At 44.2% G+C, this 18,259-nt stretch overlaps 13 non-coding genes across 13 annotated transcripts; all 13 read right to left on the bottom strand.

Moving 5' to 3' along the window:
* Positions 1-512: 512 nt before the first annotated feature.
* Positions 513-631, bottom strand: LOC125735809 (5S ribosomal RNA). The gene has a single exon (XR_007395096.1). It is a non-coding gene; the product is annotated as a 5S ribosomal RNA (ribosomal RNA).
* Positions 632-1,708: 1,077 nt separating this feature from the next.
* Positions 1,709-1,827, bottom strand: LOC125737303 (5S ribosomal RNA). The gene has a single exon (XR_007396569.1). It is a non-coding gene; the product is annotated as a 5S ribosomal RNA (ribosomal RNA).
* A 1,078-nt stretch (positions 1,828-2,905) lies between these two features.
* On the bottom strand, positions 2,906-3,024 carry LOC125735808 (5S ribosomal RNA). Its single transcript, XR_007395095.1, has one exon. It is a non-coding gene; the product is annotated as a 5S ribosomal RNA (ribosomal RNA).
* A 1,077-nt stretch (positions 3,025-4,101) lies between these two features.
* LOC125737302 (5S ribosomal RNA) lies at positions 4,102-4,220 on the bottom strand. Its single transcript, XR_007396568.1, has one exon. It is a non-coding gene; the product is annotated as a 5S ribosomal RNA (ribosomal RNA).
* Positions 4,221-5,298: 1,078 nt separating this feature from the next.
* LOC125736961 (5S ribosomal RNA) lies at positions 5,299-5,417 on the bottom strand. The gene has a single exon (XR_007396228.1). It is a non-coding gene; the product is annotated as a 5S ribosomal RNA (ribosomal RNA).
* A 1,082-nt stretch (positions 5,418-6,499) lies between these two features.
* On the bottom strand, positions 6,500-6,618 carry LOC125736960 (5S ribosomal RNA). Its single transcript, XR_007396227.1, has one exon. It is a non-coding gene; the product is annotated as a 5S ribosomal RNA (ribosomal RNA).
* A 1,079-nt stretch (positions 6,619-7,697) lies between these two features.
* LOC125735807 (5S ribosomal RNA) lies at positions 7,698-7,816 on the bottom strand. Its single transcript, XR_007395094.1, has one exon. It is a non-coding gene; the product is annotated as a 5S ribosomal RNA (ribosomal RNA).
* A 2,274-nt stretch (positions 7,817-10,090) lies between these two features.
* On the bottom strand, positions 10,091-10,209 carry LOC125731224 (5S ribosomal RNA). The gene has a single exon (XR_007391504.1). It is a non-coding gene; the product is annotated as a 5S ribosomal RNA (ribosomal RNA).
* Positions 10,210-11,294: 1,085 nt separating this feature from the next.
* Positions 11,295-11,413, bottom strand: LOC125736959 (5S ribosomal RNA). The gene has a single exon (XR_007396226.1). It is a non-coding gene; the product is annotated as a 5S ribosomal RNA (ribosomal RNA).
* Positions 11,414-12,495: 1,082 nt separating this feature from the next.
* LOC125735806 (5S ribosomal RNA) lies at positions 12,496-12,614 on the bottom strand. The gene has a single exon (XR_007395093.1). It is a non-coding gene; the product is annotated as a 5S ribosomal RNA (ribosomal RNA).
* A 1,079-nt stretch (positions 12,615-13,693) lies between these two features.
* On the bottom strand, positions 13,694-13,812 carry LOC125735804 (5S ribosomal RNA). Its single transcript, XR_007395092.1, has one exon. It is a non-coding gene; the product is annotated as a 5S ribosomal RNA (ribosomal RNA).
* Positions 13,813-16,086: 2,274 nt separating this feature from the next.
* Positions 16,087-16,205, bottom strand: LOC125736846 (5S ribosomal RNA). The gene has a single exon (XR_007396114.1). It is a non-coding gene; the product is annotated as a 5S ribosomal RNA (ribosomal RNA).
* Positions 16,206-17,291: 1,086 nt separating this feature from the next.
* On the bottom strand, positions 17,292-17,410 carry LOC125736795 (5S ribosomal RNA). Its single transcript, XR_007396063.1, has one exon. It is a non-coding gene; the product is annotated as a 5S ribosomal RNA (ribosomal RNA).
* Between the last annotated feature and the right edge of the window lie 849 nt (positions 17,411-18,259).

Raw genomic sequence — 18,259 nt, 5'->3', positions numbered from 1 at the left:
TCCTCTGTGATTCCCACTAACCTAAACATTAAGCTGGCATTGAAGGGTGTGAATTACCCCGGCCAATCTGTTCTTTTAAATACAGCTTTTAGCAAGTTTTGAAAGGAGAAGAGCAGAACTTGCTATGCCAATAATATCGAGTCTTCTGTGGCGAAGTGGTTTTTGCATAGAAAACAAAGCGGTCAGTTGAAGAGGAATAATATCAGTACTTTGTTTAAAACTGTGTGTAAAAAGCTGTCTCTTTATCATTAACAATAAGTTGTAAAACGTGAATGGGGAGTGACAGTCTTCAAGTTTGTGAGAAGATCGCGCCCTGGTGGAATAAAGGTACGAACAGCTTACAGCACCTAGAATTACCAGGAAGTATTTAGAGTAAAACGGTGTGTAAAAGCTGCCTTTATGAATGAGAGAAAAAAATATATATATATATAAAATAGTAAAATGGAAGGGGAGTGATAGATTTAAATTAATCGTGAAGTGGAGCGCCCCCTGTATAAAGTAAAAGTGAGAAAAGCTTACAGCACCTGGTATTCCCAGGAGGTCTCCCATCCAAGTATTAACCAGACCCTAGCCTGCTTAGCTTCCGAGATCAGATGAGATCGGGCGTGTTCAGGGTGGTATGGCCGCAAGCGAGAAACGCTACCAAAAACAGCCCTTTTGCATTACACGCCTCTATACATGCCAGTTAGTCCCATTGGATCCTACTCCTGTTTTTTTTTTTTTTTATCTGACTCACACTGCAGCCCCACCATCCAATCGGCAGCGCCGGACCCACACCAAACATTCACCAAACTACTCAGCCGGCAGCCTACCACAATTATTCCATTCTTTCCGCATCCGCACACTTCCTTCTTTTTAACTCCTTTTCACTACCGCACAGGTTAATCGCCGCACGTCCCCCGCCGGCAAACATTACTCCTTTGCCTACTGCATGCAGGCTTCTCTTAACGACCCTCTGTTATCAACTCCGCTAACAGCCACAAAATCTCCGCCGCACGAAGCCCACTGGTAGCTGCTGAATCACATGCTTCCCCAAAACGTCGCGCTGTCAGAACACTGGGAGCTACACACACCAACAAGTCCATACTGCAGGCTGCAGCCAGAACAATTTTCTACATTCAAACATCGACGGCCTCTTCTCTCTAAAAATTCACCAGACCGCTTCTACCACCAGCAAAGAAGTTTCCATCCCTAATTCCTCTGTGATTCCCACTAACCTAAACATTAAGCTGGCATTGAAGGGTGTGAATTACCCCGGCCAATCTGTTCTTTTAAATACAGCTTTTAGCAAGTTTTGAAAGGAGAAGAGCAGAACTTGCTATGCCAATAATATCGAGTCTTCTGTGGCGAAGTGGTTTTTGCATAGAAAACAAAGCGGTCAGTTGAAGAGGAATAATATCAGTACTTTGTTTAAAACTGTGTGTAAAAAGCTGTCTCTTTATCATTAACAATAAGTTGTAAAACGTGAATGGGGAGTGACAGTCTTCAAGTTTGTGAGAAGATCGCGCCCTGGTGGAATAAAGGTACGAACAGCTTACAGCACCTAGAATTACCAGGAAGTATTTAGAGTAAAACGGTGTGTAAAAGCTGCCTTTATGAATGAGAGAAAAAAATATATATATATATAAAATAGTAAAATGGAAGGGGAGTGATAGATTTAAATTAATCGTGAAGTGGAGCGCCCCCTGTATAAAGTAAAAGTGAGAAAAGCTTACAGCACCTGGTATGCCCAGGAGGTCTCCCATCCAAGTATTAACCAGACCCTAGCCTGCTTAGCTTCCGAGATCAGATGAGATCGGGCGTGTTCAGGGTGGTATGGCCGCAAGCGAGAGACGCTACCAAAAACAGCCCTTTTGCATTACACGCCTCTATACATGCCAGTTAGTCCCATTGGATCCTACTCCTGTTTTTTTTTTTTTTTTATCTGACTCACACTGCAGCCCCACCATCCAATCGGCAGCGCCGGACCCACACCAAACATTCACCAAACTACTCAGCCGGCAGCCTACCACAATTATTCCATTCTTTCCGCATCCGCACACTTCCTTCTTTTTAACTCCTTTTCACTACCGCACAGGTTAATCGCCGCACGTCCCCCGCCGGCAAACATTACTCCTTTGCCTACTGCATGCAGGCTTCTCTTAACGACCCTCTGTTATCAACTCCGCTAACAGCCACAAAATCTCCGCCGCACGAAGCCCACTGGTAGCTGCTGAATCACATGCTTCCCCAAAACGTCGCGCTGTCAGAACACTGGGAGCTACACACACCAACAAGTCCATACTGCAGGCTGCAGCCAGAACAATTTTCTACATTCAAACATCGACGGCCTCTTCTCTCTAAAAATTCACCAGACCGCTTCTACCACCAGCAAAGAAGTTTCCATCCCTAATTCCTCTGTGATTCCCACTAACCTAAACATTAAGCTGGCATTGAAGGGTGTGAATTACCCCGGCCAATCTGTTCTTTTAAATACAGCTTTTAGCAAGTTTTGAAAGGAGAAGAGCAGAACTTGCTATGCCAATAATATCGAGTCTTCTGTGGCGAAGTGGTTTTTGCATAGAAAACAAAGCGGTCAGTTGAAGAGGAATAATATCAGTACTTTGTTTAAAACTGTGTGTAAAAAGCTGTCTCTTTATCATTAACAATAAGTTGTAAAACGTGAATGGGGAGTGACAGTCTTCAAGTTTGTGAGAAGATCGCGCCCTGGTGGAATAAAGGTACGAACAGCTTACAGCACCTAGAATTACCAGGAAGTATTTAGAGTAAAACGGTGTGTAAAAGCTGCCTTTATGAATGAGAGAAAAAAATATATATATATATAAAATAGTAAAATGGAAGGGGAGTGATAGATTTAAATTAATCGTGAAGTGGAGCGCCCCCTGTATAAAGTAAAAGTGAGAAAAGCTTACAGCACCTGGTATTCCCAGGAGGTCTCCCATCCAAGTATTAACCAGACCCTAGCCTGCTTAGCTTCCGAGATCAGATGAGATCGGGCGTGTTCAGGGTGGTATGGCCGCAAGCGAGAGACGCTACCAAAAACAGCCCTTTTGCATTACACGCCTCTATACATGCCAGTTAGTCCCATTGGATCCTACTCCTGTTTTTTTTTTTTTTTATCTGACTCACACTGCAGCCCCACCATCCAATCGGCAGCGCCGGACCCACACCAAACATTCACCAAACTACTCAGCCGGCAGCCTACCACAATTATTCCATTCTTTCCGCATCCGCACACTTCCTTCTTTTTAACTCCTTTTCACTACCGCACAGGTTAATCGCCGCACGTCCCCCGCCGGCAAACATTACTCCTTTGCCTACTGCATGCAGGCTTCTCTTAACGACCCTCTGTTATCAACTCCGCTAACAGCCACAAAATCTCCGCCGCACGAAGCCCACTGGTAGCTGCTGAATCACATGCTTCCCCAAAACGTCGCGCTGTCAGAACACTGGGAGCTACACACACCAACAAGTCCATACTGCAGGCTGCAGCCAGAACAATTTTCTACATTCAAACATCGACGGCCTCTTCTCTCTAAAAATTCACCAGACCGCTTCTACCACCAGCAAAGAAGTTTCCATCCCTAATTCCTCTGTGATTCCCACTAACCTAAACATTAAGCTGGCATTGAAGGGTGTGAATTACCCCGGCCAATCTGTTCTTTTAAATACAGCTTTTAGCAAGTTTTGAAAGGAGAAGAGCAGAACTTGCTATGCCAATAATATCGAGTCTTCTGTGGCGAAGTGGTTTTTGCATAGAAAACAAAGCGGTCAGTTGAAGAGGAATAATATCAGTACTTTGTTTAAAACTGTGTGTAAAAAGCTGTCTCTTTATCATTAACAATAAGTTGTAAAACGTGAATGGGGAGTGACAGTCTTCAAGTTTGTGAGAAGATCGCGCCCTGGTGGAATAAAGGTACGAACAGCTTACAGCACCTAGAATTACCAGGAAGTATTTAGAGTAAAACGGTGTGTAAAAGCTGCCTTTATGAATGAGAGAAAAAAATATATATATATATAAAATAGTAAAATGGAAGGGGAGTGATAGATTTAAATTAATCGTGAAGTGGAGCGCCCCCTGTATAAAGTAAAAGTGAGAAAAGCTTACAGCACCTGGTATGCCCAGGAGGTCTCCCATCCAAGTATTAACCAGACCCTAGCCTGCTTAGCTTCCGAGATCAGATGAGATCGGGCGTGTTCAGGGTGGTATGGCCGCAAGCGAGAGACGCTACCAAAAACAGCCCTTTTGCATTACACGCCTCTATACATGCCAGTTAGTCCCATTGGATCCTACTCCTGTTTTTTTTTTTTTTTTATCTGACTCACACTGCAGCCCCACCATCCAATCGGCAGCGCCGGACCCACACCAAACATTCACCAAACTACTCAGCCGGCAGCCTACCACAATTATTCCATTCTTTCCGCATCCGCACACTTCCTTCTTTTTAACTCCTTTTCACTACCGCACAGGTTAATCGCCGCACGTCCCCCGCCGGCAAACATTACTCCTTTGCCTACTGCATGCAGGCTTCTCTTAACGACCCTCTGTTATCAACTCCGCTAACAGCCACAAAATCTCCGCCGCACGAAGCCCACTGGTAGCTGCTGAATCACATGCTTCCCCAAAACGTCGCGCTGTCAGAACACTGGGAGCTACACACACCAACAAGTCCATACTGCAGGCTGCAGCCAGAACAATTTTCTACATTCAAACATCGACGGCCTCTTCTCTCTAAAAATTCACCAGACCGCTTCTACCACCAGCAAAGAAGTTTCCATCCCTAATTCCTCTGTGATTCCCACTAACCTAAACATTAAGCTGGCATTGAAGGGTGTGAATTACCCCGGCCAATCTGTTCTTTTAAATACAGCTTTTAGCAAGTTTTGAAAGGAGAAGAGCAGAACTTGCTATGCCAATAATATCGAGTCTTCTGTGGCGAAGTGGTTTTTGCATAGAAAACAAAGCGGTCAGTTGAAGAGGAATAATATCAGTACTTTGTTTAAAACTGTGTGTAAAAAGCTGTCTCTTTATCATTAACAATAAGTTGTAAAACGTGAATGGGGAGTGACAGTCTTCAAGTTTGTGAGAAGATCGCGCCCTGGTGGAATAAAGGTACGAACAGCTTACAGCACCTAGAATTACCAGGAAGTATTTAGAGTAAAACGGTGTGTAAAAGCTGCCTTTATGAATGAGAGAAAAAAATATATATATATATAAAATAGTAAAATGGAAGGGGAGTGATAGATTTAAATTAATCGTGAAGTGGAGCGCCCCCTGTATAAAGTAAAAGTGAGAAAAGCTTACAGCACCTGGTATTCCCAGGAGGTCTCCCATCCAAGTATTAACCAGACCCTAGCCTGCTTAGCTTTCGAGATCAGATGAGATCGGGCGTGTTCAGGGTGGTATGGCCGCAAGCGAGAGACGCTACCAAAAACAGCCCTTTTGCATTACACGCCTCTATACATGCCAGTTAGTCCCATTGGATCCTACTCCTGTTTTTTTTTTTTTTTTATCTGACTCACACTGCAGCCCCACCATCCAATCGGCAGCACCGGACCCACACCAAACATTCACCAAACTACTCAGCCGGCAGCCTACCACAATTATTCCATTCTTTCCGCATCCGCACACTTCCTTCTTTTTAACTCCTTTTCACTACCGCACAGGTTAATCGCCGCACGTCCCCCGCCGGCAAACATTACTCCTTTGCCTACTGCATGCAGGCTTCTCTTAACGACCCTCTGTTATCAACTCCGCTAACAGCCACAAAATCTCCGCCGCACGAAGCCCACTGGTAGCTGCTGAATCACATGCTTCCCCAAAACGTCGCGCTGTCAGAACACTGGGAGCTACACACACCAACAAGTCCATACTGCAGGCTGCAGCCAGAACAATTTTCTACATTCAAACATCGACGGCCTCTTCTCTCTAAAAATTCACCAGACCGCTTCTACCACCAGCAAAGAAGTTTCCATCCCTAATTCCTCTGTGATTCCCACTAACCTAAACATTAAGCTGGCATTGAAGGGTGTGAATTACCCCGGCCAATCTGTTCTTTTAAATACAGCTTTTAGCAAGTTTTGAAAGGAGAAGAGCAGAACTTGCTATGCCAATAATATCGAGTCTTCTGTGGCGAAGTGGTTTTTGCATAGAAAACAAAGCGGTCAGTTGAAGAGGAATAATATCAGTACTTTGTTTAAAACTGTGTGTAAAAAGCTGTCTCTTTATCATTAACAATAAGTTGTAAAACGTGAATGGGGAGTGACAGTCTTCAAGTTTGTGAGAAGATCGCGCCCTGGTGGAATAAAGGTACGAACAGCTTACAGCACCTAGAATTACCAGGAAGTATTTAGAGTAAAACGGTGTGTAAAAGCTGCCTTTATGAATGAGAGAAAAAAAAATATATATATATATATAAAATAGTAAAATGGAAGGGGAGTGATAGATTTAAATTAATCGTGAAGTGGAGCGCCCCCTGTATAAAGTAAAAGTGAGAAAAGCTTACAGCACCTGGTATTCCCAGGAGGTCTCCCATCCAAGTATTAACCAGACCCTAGCCTGCTTAGCTTTCGAGATCAGATGAGATCGGGCGTGTTCAGGGTGGTATGGCCGCAAGCGAGAGACGCTACCAAAAACAGCCCTTTTGCATTACACGCCTCTATACATGCCAGTTAGTCCCATTGGATCCTACTCCTGTTTTTTTTTTTTTTTATCTGACTCACACTGCAGCCCCACCATCCAATCGGCAGCGCCGGACCCACACCAAACATTCACCAAACTACTCAGCCGGCAGCCTACCACAATTATTCCATTCTTTCCGCATCCGCACACTTCCTTCTTTTTAACTCCTTTTCACTACCGCACAGGTTAATCGCCGCACGTCCCCCGCCGGCAAACATTACTCCTTTGCCTACTGCATGCAGGCTTCTCTTAACGACCCTCTGTTATCAACTCCGCTAACAGCCACAAAATCTCCGCCGCACGAAGCCCACTGGTAGCTGCTGAATCACATGCTTCCCCAAAACGTCGCGCTGTCAGAACACTGGGAGCTACACACACCAACAAGTCCATACTGCAGGCTGCAGCCAGAACAATTTTCTACATTCAAACATCGACGGCCTCTTCTCTCTAAAAATTCACCAGACCACTTCTACCACCAGCAAAGAAGTTTACATCCCTAATTCCTCTGTGATTCCCACTAACCTAAACATTAAGCTGGCATTGAAGGGTGTGAATTACCCCGGCCAATCTGTTCTTTTAAATACAGCTTTTAGCAAGTTTTGAAAGGAGAAGAGCAGAACTTGCTATGCCAATAATATCGAGTCTTCTGTGGCGAAGTGGTTTTTGCATAGAAAACAAAGCGGTCAGTTGAAGAGGAATAATATCAGTACTTTGTTTAAAACTGTGTGTAAAAAGCTGTCTCTTTATCATTAACAATAAGTTGTAAAACGTGAATGGGGAGTGACAGTCTTCAAGTTTGTGAGAAGATCGCGCCCTGGTGGAATAAAGGTACGAACAGCTTACAGCACCTAGAATTACCAGGAAGTATTTAGAGTAAAACGGTGTGTAAAAGCTGCCTTTATGAATGAGAGAAAAAAAAAAATATATATATATAAAATAGTAAAATGGAAGGGGAGTGATAGATTTAAATTAATCGTGAAGTGGAGCGCCCCCTGTATAAAGTAAAAGTGAGAAAAGCTTACAGCACCTGGTATTCCCAGGAGGTCTCCCATCCAAGTATTAACCAGACCCTAGCCTGCTTAGCTTCCGAGATCAGATGAGATCGGGCGTGTTCAGGGTGGTATGGCCGCAAGCGAGAGACGCTACCAAAAACAGCCCTTTTGCATTACACGCCTCTATACATGCCAGTTAGTCCCATTGGATCCTACTCCTGTTTTTTTTTTTTTTTTATCTGACTCACACTGCAGCCCCACCATCCAATCGGCAGCGCCGGACCCACACCAAACATTCACCAAACTACTCAGCCGGCAGCCTACCACAATTATTCCATTCTTTCCGCATCCGCACACTTCCTTCTTTTTAACTCCTTTTCACTACCGCACAGGTTAATCGCCGCACGTCCCCCGCCGGCAAACATTACTCCTTTGCCTACTGCATGCAGGCTTCTCTTAACGACCCTCTGTTATCAACTCCGCTAACAGCCACAAAATCTCCGCCGCACGAAGCCCACTGGTAGCTGCTGAATCACATGCTTCCCCAAAACGTTGCGCTGTCAGAACACTGGGAGCTACACACACCAACAAGTCCATACTGCAGGCTGCAGCCAGAACAATTTTCTACATTCAAACATCGACGGCCTCTTCTCTCTAAAAATTCACCAGACCACTTCTACCACCAGCAAAGAAGTTTCCATCCCTAATTCCTCTGTGATTCCCACTAACCTAAACATTAAGCTGGCATTGAAGGGTGTGAATTACCCCGGCCAATCTTTTCTTTTAAATACAGCTTTTAGCAAGTTTTGAAAGGAGAAGAGCAGAACTTGCTATGCCAATAATATCGAGTCTTCTGTGGCGAAGTGGTTTTTGCATAGAAAACAAAGCGGTCAGTTGAAGAGGAATAATATCAGTACTTTGTTTAAAACTGTGTGTAAAAAGCTGTCTCTTTATTATTAACAATAAGTTGTAAAACGTGAATGGGGAGTGACAGTCTTCAAGTTTGTGAGAAGATCGCGCCCTGGTGGAATAAAGGCACGAACAGCTTACAGCACCTAGAATTACCATGAAGTATTTAGAGTAAAACGGTTTCTAAAAGCTGCCTTTATGAATGAGAGAAAAAAAAAAATATATATATATATATATAAAATAGTCAAATGGAAGGGGAGTGATAGATTTAAATTAATCGTGAAGTGGAGCGCCCCCTGTATAAAGTAAAAGTGAGAAAAGCTTACAGCACCAAGGAGGTCTCCCATCCAAGTACTAACCAGACCCTACTCTGCTTGGCTTCAGCGATCAGATGAGATCAGGCGTGTTCAGGGTGGTATGGCCATAAGCGAGAGACGCTACCAAAAACAGCCCTTTTGCATTACACGCGTCTATACATGCCAGTTAGTCCCATTGGATCCTACTCCTGGTTTTTTTTTTTTTTTATCTGACTCACACTGCAGCACCACCATCCAATCGGCAGCGCCGGACCCACACCAAACATTCACCAAACTACTCAGCCGGCAGCCTACCACAATTATTCCATTCTTTCCGCATCCGCACACTTCCTTCTTTTTAACTCCTTTTCACTATCGCACAGGTTAATCGCCGCACGTCCCCCGCCGGCAAACATTACTCCTTTGCCTACTGCATGCAGGCTTCTCTTAACGACCCTCTGTTATCAACTCCGCTAACAGCCACAAAATCTCCGCCGCACGAAGCCCACTGGTAGCTGCTGAATCACATGCTTCCCCAAAACGTCACGCTGTCAGAACACTGGGAGCTACACACACCAACAAGTCCATACTGCAGGCTGCAGCCAGAACAATTTTCTACATTCAAACATCGACGGCCTCTTCTCTCTAAAAATTCACCAGACCGCTTCTACCACCAGCAAAGAAGTTTCCATCCCTAATTCCTCTGTGATTCCCACTAACCTAAACATTAAGCTGGCATTGAAGGGTGTGAATTATCCCGGCCAATCTGTTCTTTTAAATACAGCTTTTAGCAAGTTTTGAAAGGAGAAGAGCAGAACTTGCTATGCCAATAATATCGAGTCTTCTGTGGCGAAGTGGTTTTTGCATAGAAAACAAAGCGGTCAGTTGAAGAGGAATAATATCAGTACTTTGTTTAAAACTGTGTGTAAAAAGCTGTCTCTTTATCATTAACAATAAGTTGTAAAACGTGAATGGGGAGTGACAGTCTTCAAGTTTGTGAGAAGATCGCGCCCTGGTGGAATAAAGGTACGAACAGCTTACAGCACCTAGAATTACCAGGAAGTATTTAGAGTAAAACGGTGTGTAAAAGCTGCCTTTATGAATGAGAGAAAAAAAAAAATATATATGTAAAATAGTAAAATGGAAGGCGAGTGATAGATTTAAATTAATCGTGAAGTGGAGCGCCCCCTGTATAAAGTAAAAGTGAGAAAAGCTTACAGCACCTGGTATTCCCCGGAGGTCTCCCATCCAAGTATTAACCAGACCCTAGCCTGCATAGCTTCCGAGATCAGATGAGATCGGGCGTGTTCAGGGTGGTATGGCCGCAAGCGAGAGACGCTACCAAAAACAGCCCTTTTGCATTAAACGCCTCTATACATGCCAGTTAGTCCCATTGGATCCTACTCCTGTTTTTTTTTTTTTTTTATCTGACTCACACTGCAGCCCCACCATCCAATCGGCAGCGCCGGACCCACACCAAACATTCACCAAACTACTCAGCCGGCAGCCTACCACAATTATTCCATTTTTTCCGCATCCGCACACTTCCTTCTTTTTAACTCCTTTTCACTACCGCACAGGTTAATCGCCGCACGTCCCCCGCCGGCAAACATTACTCCTTTGCCTACTGCATGCAGGCTTCTCTTAACGACCCTCTGTTATCAACTCCGCTAACAGCCACAAAATCTCCGCCGCACGAAGCCCACTGGTAGCTGCTGAATCACATGCTTCCCCAAAACGTCGCGCTGTCAGAACACTGGGAGCTACACACACCAACAAGTCCATACTGCAGGCTGCACCCAGAACAATTTTCTACATTCAAACATCGACGGCCTCTTCTCTCTAAAAATTCACCAGACCACTTCTACCACCAGCAAAGAAGTTTCCATCCCTAATTCCTCTGTGATTCCCACTAACCTAAACATTAAGCTGGCATTGAAGGGTGTGAATTACCCCGGCCAATCTGTTCTTTTAAATACAGCTTTTAGCAAGTTTTGAAAGGAGAAGAGCAGAACTTGCTATGCCAATAATATCGAGTCTTCTGTGGTGAAGTGGTTTTTGCATAGAAAACAAAGCGGTCAGTTGAAGAGGAATAATATCAGTACTTTGTTTAAAACTGTGTGTAAAAAGCTGTCTCTTTATTATTAACAATAAGTTGTAAAACGTGAATGGGGAGTGACAGTCTTCAAGTTTGTGAGAAGATCGCGCCCTGGTGGAATAAAGGCACGAACAGCTTACAGCACCTAGAATTACCATGAAGTATTTAGAGTAAAACGGTTTCTAAAAGCTGCCTTTATGAATGAGAGAAAAAAAAAATATATATATATATATATAAAATAGTAAAATGGAAGGGGAGTGATAGATTTAAATTAATCGTGAAGTGGAGCGCCCCCTGTATAAAGTAAAAGTGAGAAAAGCTTACAGCACCTGGTATTCCCAGGAGGTCTCCCATCCAAGTATTAACCAGACCCTAGCCTGCTTAGCTTTCGAGATCAGATGAGATCGGGCGTGTTCAGGGTGGTATGGCCGCAAGCGAGAGACGCTACCAAAAACAGCCCTTTTGCATTACACGCCTCTATACATGCCAGTTAGTCCCATTGGATCCTACTCCTGTTTTTTTTTTTTTTTTATCTGACTCACACTGCAGCCCCACCATCCAATCGGCAGCACCGGACCCACACCAAACATTCACCAAACTACTCAGCCGGCAGCCTACCACAATTATTCCATTCTTTCCGCATCCGCACACTTCCTTCTTTTTAACTCCTTTTCACTACCGCACAGGTTAATCGCCGCACGTCCCCCGCCGGCAAACATTACTCCTTTGCCTACTGCATGCAGGCTTCTCTTAACGACCCTCTGTTATCAACTCCGCTAACAGCCACAAAATCTCCGCCGCACGAAGCCCACTGGTAGCTGCTGAATCACATGCTTCCCCAAAACGTCGCGCTGTCAGAACACTGGGAGCTACACACACCAACAAGTCCATACTGCAGGCTGCAGCCAGAACAATTTTCTACATTCAAACATCGACGGCCTCTTCTCTCTAAAAATTCACCAGACCGCTTCTACCACCAGCAAAGAAGTTTCCATCCCTAATTCCTCTGTGATTCCCACTAACCTAAACATTAAGCTGGCATTGAAGGGTGTGAATTACCCCGGCCAATCTGTTCTTTTAAATACAGCTTTTAGCAAGTTTTGAAAGGAGAAGAGCAGAACTTGCTATGCCAATAATATCGAGTCTTCTGTGGCGAAGTGGTTTTTGCATAGAAAACAAAGCGGTCAGTTGAAGAGGAATAATATCAGTACTTTGTTTAAAACTGTGTGTAAAAAGCTGTCTCTTTATCATTAACAATAAGTTGTAAAACGTGAATGGGGAGTGACAGTCTTCAAGTTTGTGAGAAGATCGCGCCCTGGTGGAATAAAGGTACGAACAGCTTACAGCACCTAGAATTACCAGGAAGTATTTAGAGTAAAACGGTGTGTAAAAGCTGCCTTTATGAATGAGAGAAAAAAAAATATATATATATATATAAAATAGTAAAATGGAAGGGGAGTGATAGATTTAAATTAATCGTGAAGTGGAGCGCCCCCTGTATAAAGTAAAAGTGAGAAAAGCTTACAGCACCTGGTATTCCCAGGAGGTCTCCCATCCAAGTATTAACCAGACCCTAGCCTGCTTAGCTTCCGAGATCAGATGAGATCGGGCGTGTTCAGGGTGGTATGGCCGCAAGCGAGAGACGCTACCAAAAACAGCCCTTTTGCATTACACGCCTCTATACATGCCAGTTAGTCCCATTGGATCCTACTCCTGTTTTTTTTTTTTTTTATCTGACTCACACTGCAGCCCCACCATCCAATCGGCAGCGCCGGACCCACACCAAACATTCACCAAACTACTCAGCCGGCAGCCTACCACAATTATTCCATTCTTTCCGCATCCGCACACTTCCTTCTTTTTAACTCCTTTTCACTACCGCACAGGTTAATCGCCGCACGTCCCCCGCCGGCAAACATTACTCCTTTGCCTACTGCATGCAGGCTTCTCTTAACGACCCTCTGTTATCAACTCCGCTAACAGCCACAAAATCTCCGCCGCACGAAGCCCACTGGTAGCTGCTGAATCACATGCTTCCCCAAAACGTCGCGCTGTCAGAACACTGGGAGCTACACACACCAACAAGTCCATACTGCAGGCTGCAGCCAGAACAATTTTCTACATTCAAACATCGACGGCCTCTTCTCTCTAAAAATTCACCAGACCACTTCTACCACCAGCAAAGAAGTTTCCATCCCTAATTCCTCTGTGATTCCCACTAACCTAAACATTAAGCTGGCATTGAAGGGTGTGAATTACCCCGGCCAATCTGTTCTTTTAAATACAGCTTTTAGCAAGTTTTGAAAGGAGAAGAGCAGAACTTGCTATGCCAATAATATCGAGTCTTCTGTGGCGAAGTGGTTTTTGCATAGAAAACAAAGCGGTCAGTTGAAGAGGAATAATATCAGTACTTTGTTTAAAACTGTGTGTAAAAAGCTGTCTCTTTATCATTAACAATAAGTTGTAAAACGTGAATGGGGAGTGACAGTCTTCAAGTTTGTGAGAAGATCGCGCCCTGGTGGAATAAAGGTACGAACAGCTTACAGCACCTAGAATTACCAGGAAGTATTTAGAGTAAAACGGTGTGTAAAAGCTGCCTTTATGAATGAGAGAAAAAAAAAAAAATATATATATAAAATAGTAAAATGGAAGGGGAGTGATAGATTTAAATTAATCGTGAAGTGGAGCGCCCCCTGTATAAAGTAAAAGTGAGAAAAGCTTACAGCACCTGGTATTCCCAGGAGGTCTCCCATCCAAGTATTAACCAGACCCTAGCCTGCTTAGCTTCCGAGATCAGATGAGATCGGGCGTGTTCAGGGTGGTATGGCCGCAAGCGAGAGACGCTACCAAAAACAGCCCTTTTGCATTACACGCCTCTATACATGCCAGTTAGTCCCATTGGATCCTACTCCTGTTTTTTTTTTTTTTTTATCTGACTCACACTGCAGCCCCACCATCCAATCGGCAGCGCCGGACCCACACCAAACATTCACCAAACTACTCAGCCGGCAGCCTACCACAATTATTCCATTCTTTCCGCATCCGCACACTTCCTTCTTTTTAACTCCTTTTCACTACCGCACAGGTTAATCGCCGCACGTCCCCCGCCGGCAAACATTACTCCTTTGCCTACTGCATGCAGGCTTCTCTTAACGACCCTCTGTTATCAACTCCGCTAACAGCCACAAAATCTCCGCCGCACGAAGCCCACTGGTAGCTGCTGAATCACATGCTTCCCCAAAACGTTGCGCTGTCAGAACACTGGGAGCTACACACACCAACAAGTCCATACTGCAGGCTGCAGCCAGAACAATTTTCTACATTCAAACATCGACGGCCTCTTCTCTCTAAAAATTCACCAGACCACTTCTACCACCAGCAAAGAAGTTTCCATCCCTAATTCCTCTGTGATTCCCACTAACCTAAACATTAAGCTGGCATTGAAGGGTGTGAATTACCCCGGCCAATCTTTTCTTTTAAATACAGCTTTTAGCAAGTTTTGAAAGGAGAAGAGCAGAACTTGCTATGCCAATAATATCGAGTCTTCTGTGGCGAAGTGGTTTTTGCATAGAAAACAAAGCGGTCAGTTGAAGAGGAATAATATCAGTACTTTGTTTAAAACTGTGTGTAAAAAGCTGTCTCTTTATTATTAACAATAAGTTGTAAAACGTGAATGGGGAGTGACAGTCTTCAAGTTTGTGAGAAGATCGCGCCCTGGTGGAATAAAGGCACGAACAGCTTACAGCACCTAGAATTACCATGAAGTATTTAGAGTAAAACGGTTTCTAAAAGCTGCCTTTATGAATGAGAGAAAAAAAAAATATATATATATATATATAAAATAGTCAAATGGAAGGGGAGTGATAGATTTAAATTAATCGTGAAGTGGAGCGCCCCCTGTATAAAGTAAAAGTGAGAAAAGCTTACAGCACCAAGGAGGTCTCCCATCCAAGTACTAACCAGACCCTACTCTGCTTGGCTTCAGCGATCAGATGAGATCAGGCGTGTTCAGGGTGGTATGGCCATAAGCGAGAGACGCTACCAAAAACAGCCCTTTTGCATTACACGCGTCTATACATGCCAGTTAGTCCCATTGGATCCTACTCCTGGTTTTTTTTTTTTTTTATCTGACTCACACTGCAGCACCACCATCCAATCGGCAGCGCCGGACCCACACCAAACATTCACCAAACTACTCAGCCGGCAGCCTACCACAATTATTCCATTCTTTCCGCATCCGCACACTTCCTTCTTTTTAACTCCTTTTCACTATCGCACAGGTTAATCGCCGCACGTCCCCCGCCGGCAAACATTACTCCTTTGCCTACTGCATGCAGGCTTCTCTTAACGACCCTCTGTTATCAACTCCGCTAACAGCCACAAAATCTCCGCCGCACGAAGCCCACTGGTAGCTGCTGAATCACATGCTTCCCCAAAACGTCGCGCTGTCAGAACACTGGGAGCTACACACACCAACAAGTCCATACTGCAGGCTGCAGCCAGAACAATTTTCTACATTCAAACATCGACGGCCTCTTCTCTCTAAAAATTCACCAGACCGCTTCTACCACCAGCAAAGAAGTTTCCATCCCTAATTCCTCTGTGATTCCCACTAACCTAAACATTAAGCTGGCATTGAAGGGTGTGAATTATCCCGGCCAATCTGTTCTTTTAAATACAGCTTTTAGCAAGTTTTGAAAGGAGAAGAGCAGAACTTGCTATGCCAATAATATCGAGTCTTCTGTGGCGAAGTGGTTTTTGCATAGAAAACAAAGCGGTCAGTTGAAGAGGAATAATATCAGTACTTTGTTTAAAACTGTGTGTAAAAAGCTGTCTCTTTATCATTAACAATAAGTTGTAAAACGTGAATGGGGAGTGACAGTCTTCAAGTTTGTGAGAAGATCGCGCCCTGGTGGAATAAAGGTACGAACAGCTTACAGCACCTAGAATTACCAGGAAGTATTTAGAGTAAAACGGTGTGTAAAAGCTGCCTTTATGAATGAGAGAAAAAAAAAATATATATAGGTAAAATAGTAAAATGGAAGGCGAGTGATAGATTTAAATTAATCGTGAAGTGGAGCGCCCCCTGTATAAAGTAAAAGTGAGAAAAGCTTACAGCACCTGGTATTCCCCGGAGGTCTCCCATCCAAGTATTAACCAGACCCTAGCCTGCTTAGCTTCCGAGATCAGATGAGATCGGGCGTGTTCAGGGTGGTATGGCCGCAAGCGAGAGACGCTACCAAAAACAGCCCTTTTGCATTACACGCCTCTATACATGCCAGTTAGTCCCATTGGATCCTACTCCTGTTTTTTTTTTTTTTTTATCTGACTCACACTGCAGCCCCACCATCCAATCGGCAGCGCCGGACCCACACCAAACATTCACCAAACTACTCAGCCGGCAGCCTACCACAATTATTCCATTCTTTCCGCATCCGCACACTTCCTTCTTTTTAACTCCTTTTCACTACCGCACAGGTTAATCGCCGCACGTCCCCCGCCGGCAAACATTACTCCTTTGCCTACTGCATGCAGGCTTCTCTTAACGACCCTCTGTTATCAACTCCGCTAACAGCCACAAAATCTCCGCCGCACGAAGCCCACTGGTAGCTGCTGAATCACATGCTTCCCCAAAACGTCGCGCTGTCAGAACACTGGGAGCTACACACACCAACAAGTCCATACTGCAGGCTGCACCCAGAACAATTTTCTACATTCAAACATCGACGGCCTCTTCTCTCTAAAAATTCACCAGACCACTTCTACCACCAGCAAAGAAGTTTCCATCCCTAATTCCTCTGTGATTCCCACTAACCTAAACATTAAGCTGGCATTGAAGGGTGTGAATTACCCCGGCCAATCTGTTCTTTTAAATACAGCTTTTAGCAAGTTTTGAAAGGAGAAGAGCAGAACTTGCTATGCCAATAATATCGAGTCTTCTGTGGTGAAGTGGTTTTTGCATAGAAAACAAAGCGGTCAGTTGAAGAGGAATAATATCAGTACTTTGTTTAAAACTGTGTGTAAAAAGCTGTCTCTTTATTATTAACAATAAGTTGTAAAACGTGAATGGGGAGTGACAGTCTTCAAGTTTGTGAGAAGATCGCGCCCTGGTGGAATAAAGGCACGAACAGCTTACAGCACCTAGAATTACCATGAAGTATTTAGAGTAAAACGGTTTCTAAAAGCTGCCTTTATGAATGAGAGAAAAAAAAAAATATATATATATATATATAAAATAGTAAAATGGAAGGGGAGTGATAGATTTAAATTAATCGTGAAGTGGAGCGCCCCCTGTATAAAGTAAAAGTGAGAAAAGCTTACAGCACCTGGTATTCCCAGGAGGTCTCCCATCCAAGTACTAACCAGACCCTACCCTGCTTGGCTTCAGCGATCAGATGAGATCAGGCGTGTTCAGGGTGGTATGGCCATAAGCGAGAGACGCTACCAAAAACAGCCCTTTTGCATTACACGCGTCTATACATGCCAGTTAGTCCCATTGGATCCTACTCCTGGTTTTTTTTTTTTTTTTATCTGACTCACACTGCAGCACCACCATCCAATCGGCAGCGCCGGACCCACACCAAACATTCACCAAACTACTCAGCCGGCAGCCTACCACAATTATTCCATTCTTTCCGCATCCGCACACTTCCTTCTTTTTAACTCCTTTTCACTATCGCACAGGTTAATCGCCGCACGTCCCCCGCCGGCAAACATTACTCCTTTGCCTACTGCATGCAGGCTTCTCTTAACGACCCTCTGTTATCAACTCCGCTAACAGCCACAAAATCTCCGCCGCACGAAGCCCACTGGTAGCTGCTGAATCACATGCTTCCCCAAAACGTCGCGCTGTCAGAACACTGGGAGCTACACACACCAACAAGTCCATACTGCAGGCTGCAGCCAGAACAATTTTCTACATTCAAACATCGACGGCCTCTTCTCTCTAAAAATTCACCAGACCGCTTCTACCACCAGCAAAGAAGTTTCCATCCCTAATTCCTCTGTTATTCCCACTAACCTAAACATTAAGCTGGCATTGAAGGGTGTGAATTACCCCGGCCAATCTGTTCTTTTAAATACAGCTTTTAGCAAGTTTTGAAAGGAGAATAGCAGAACTTGCTATGCCAATAATATCGAGTATTCTGTGGCGAAGTGGTTTTTGCATAGAAAACAAAGCGGTCAGTTGAAGAGGAATAATATCAGTACTTTGTTTAAAACTGTGTGTAAAAAGCTGTCTCTTTATCATTAACAATAAGTTGTAAAACGTGAATGGGGAGTG

This window comes from Brienomyrus brachyistius, chromosome 2 (genome assembly GCF_023856365.1).
Source record: "Brienomyrus brachyistius isolate T26 chromosome 2, BBRACH_0.4, whole genome shotgun sequence".
Lineage (NCBI taxonomy): Eukaryota > Metazoa > Chordata > Actinopteri > Osteoglossiformes > Mormyridae > Brienomyrus > Brienomyrus brachyistius.
Note: the sequence above shows the minus strand (reverse complement) of the source record. Positions and strands in the feature narration are given on the sequence as shown.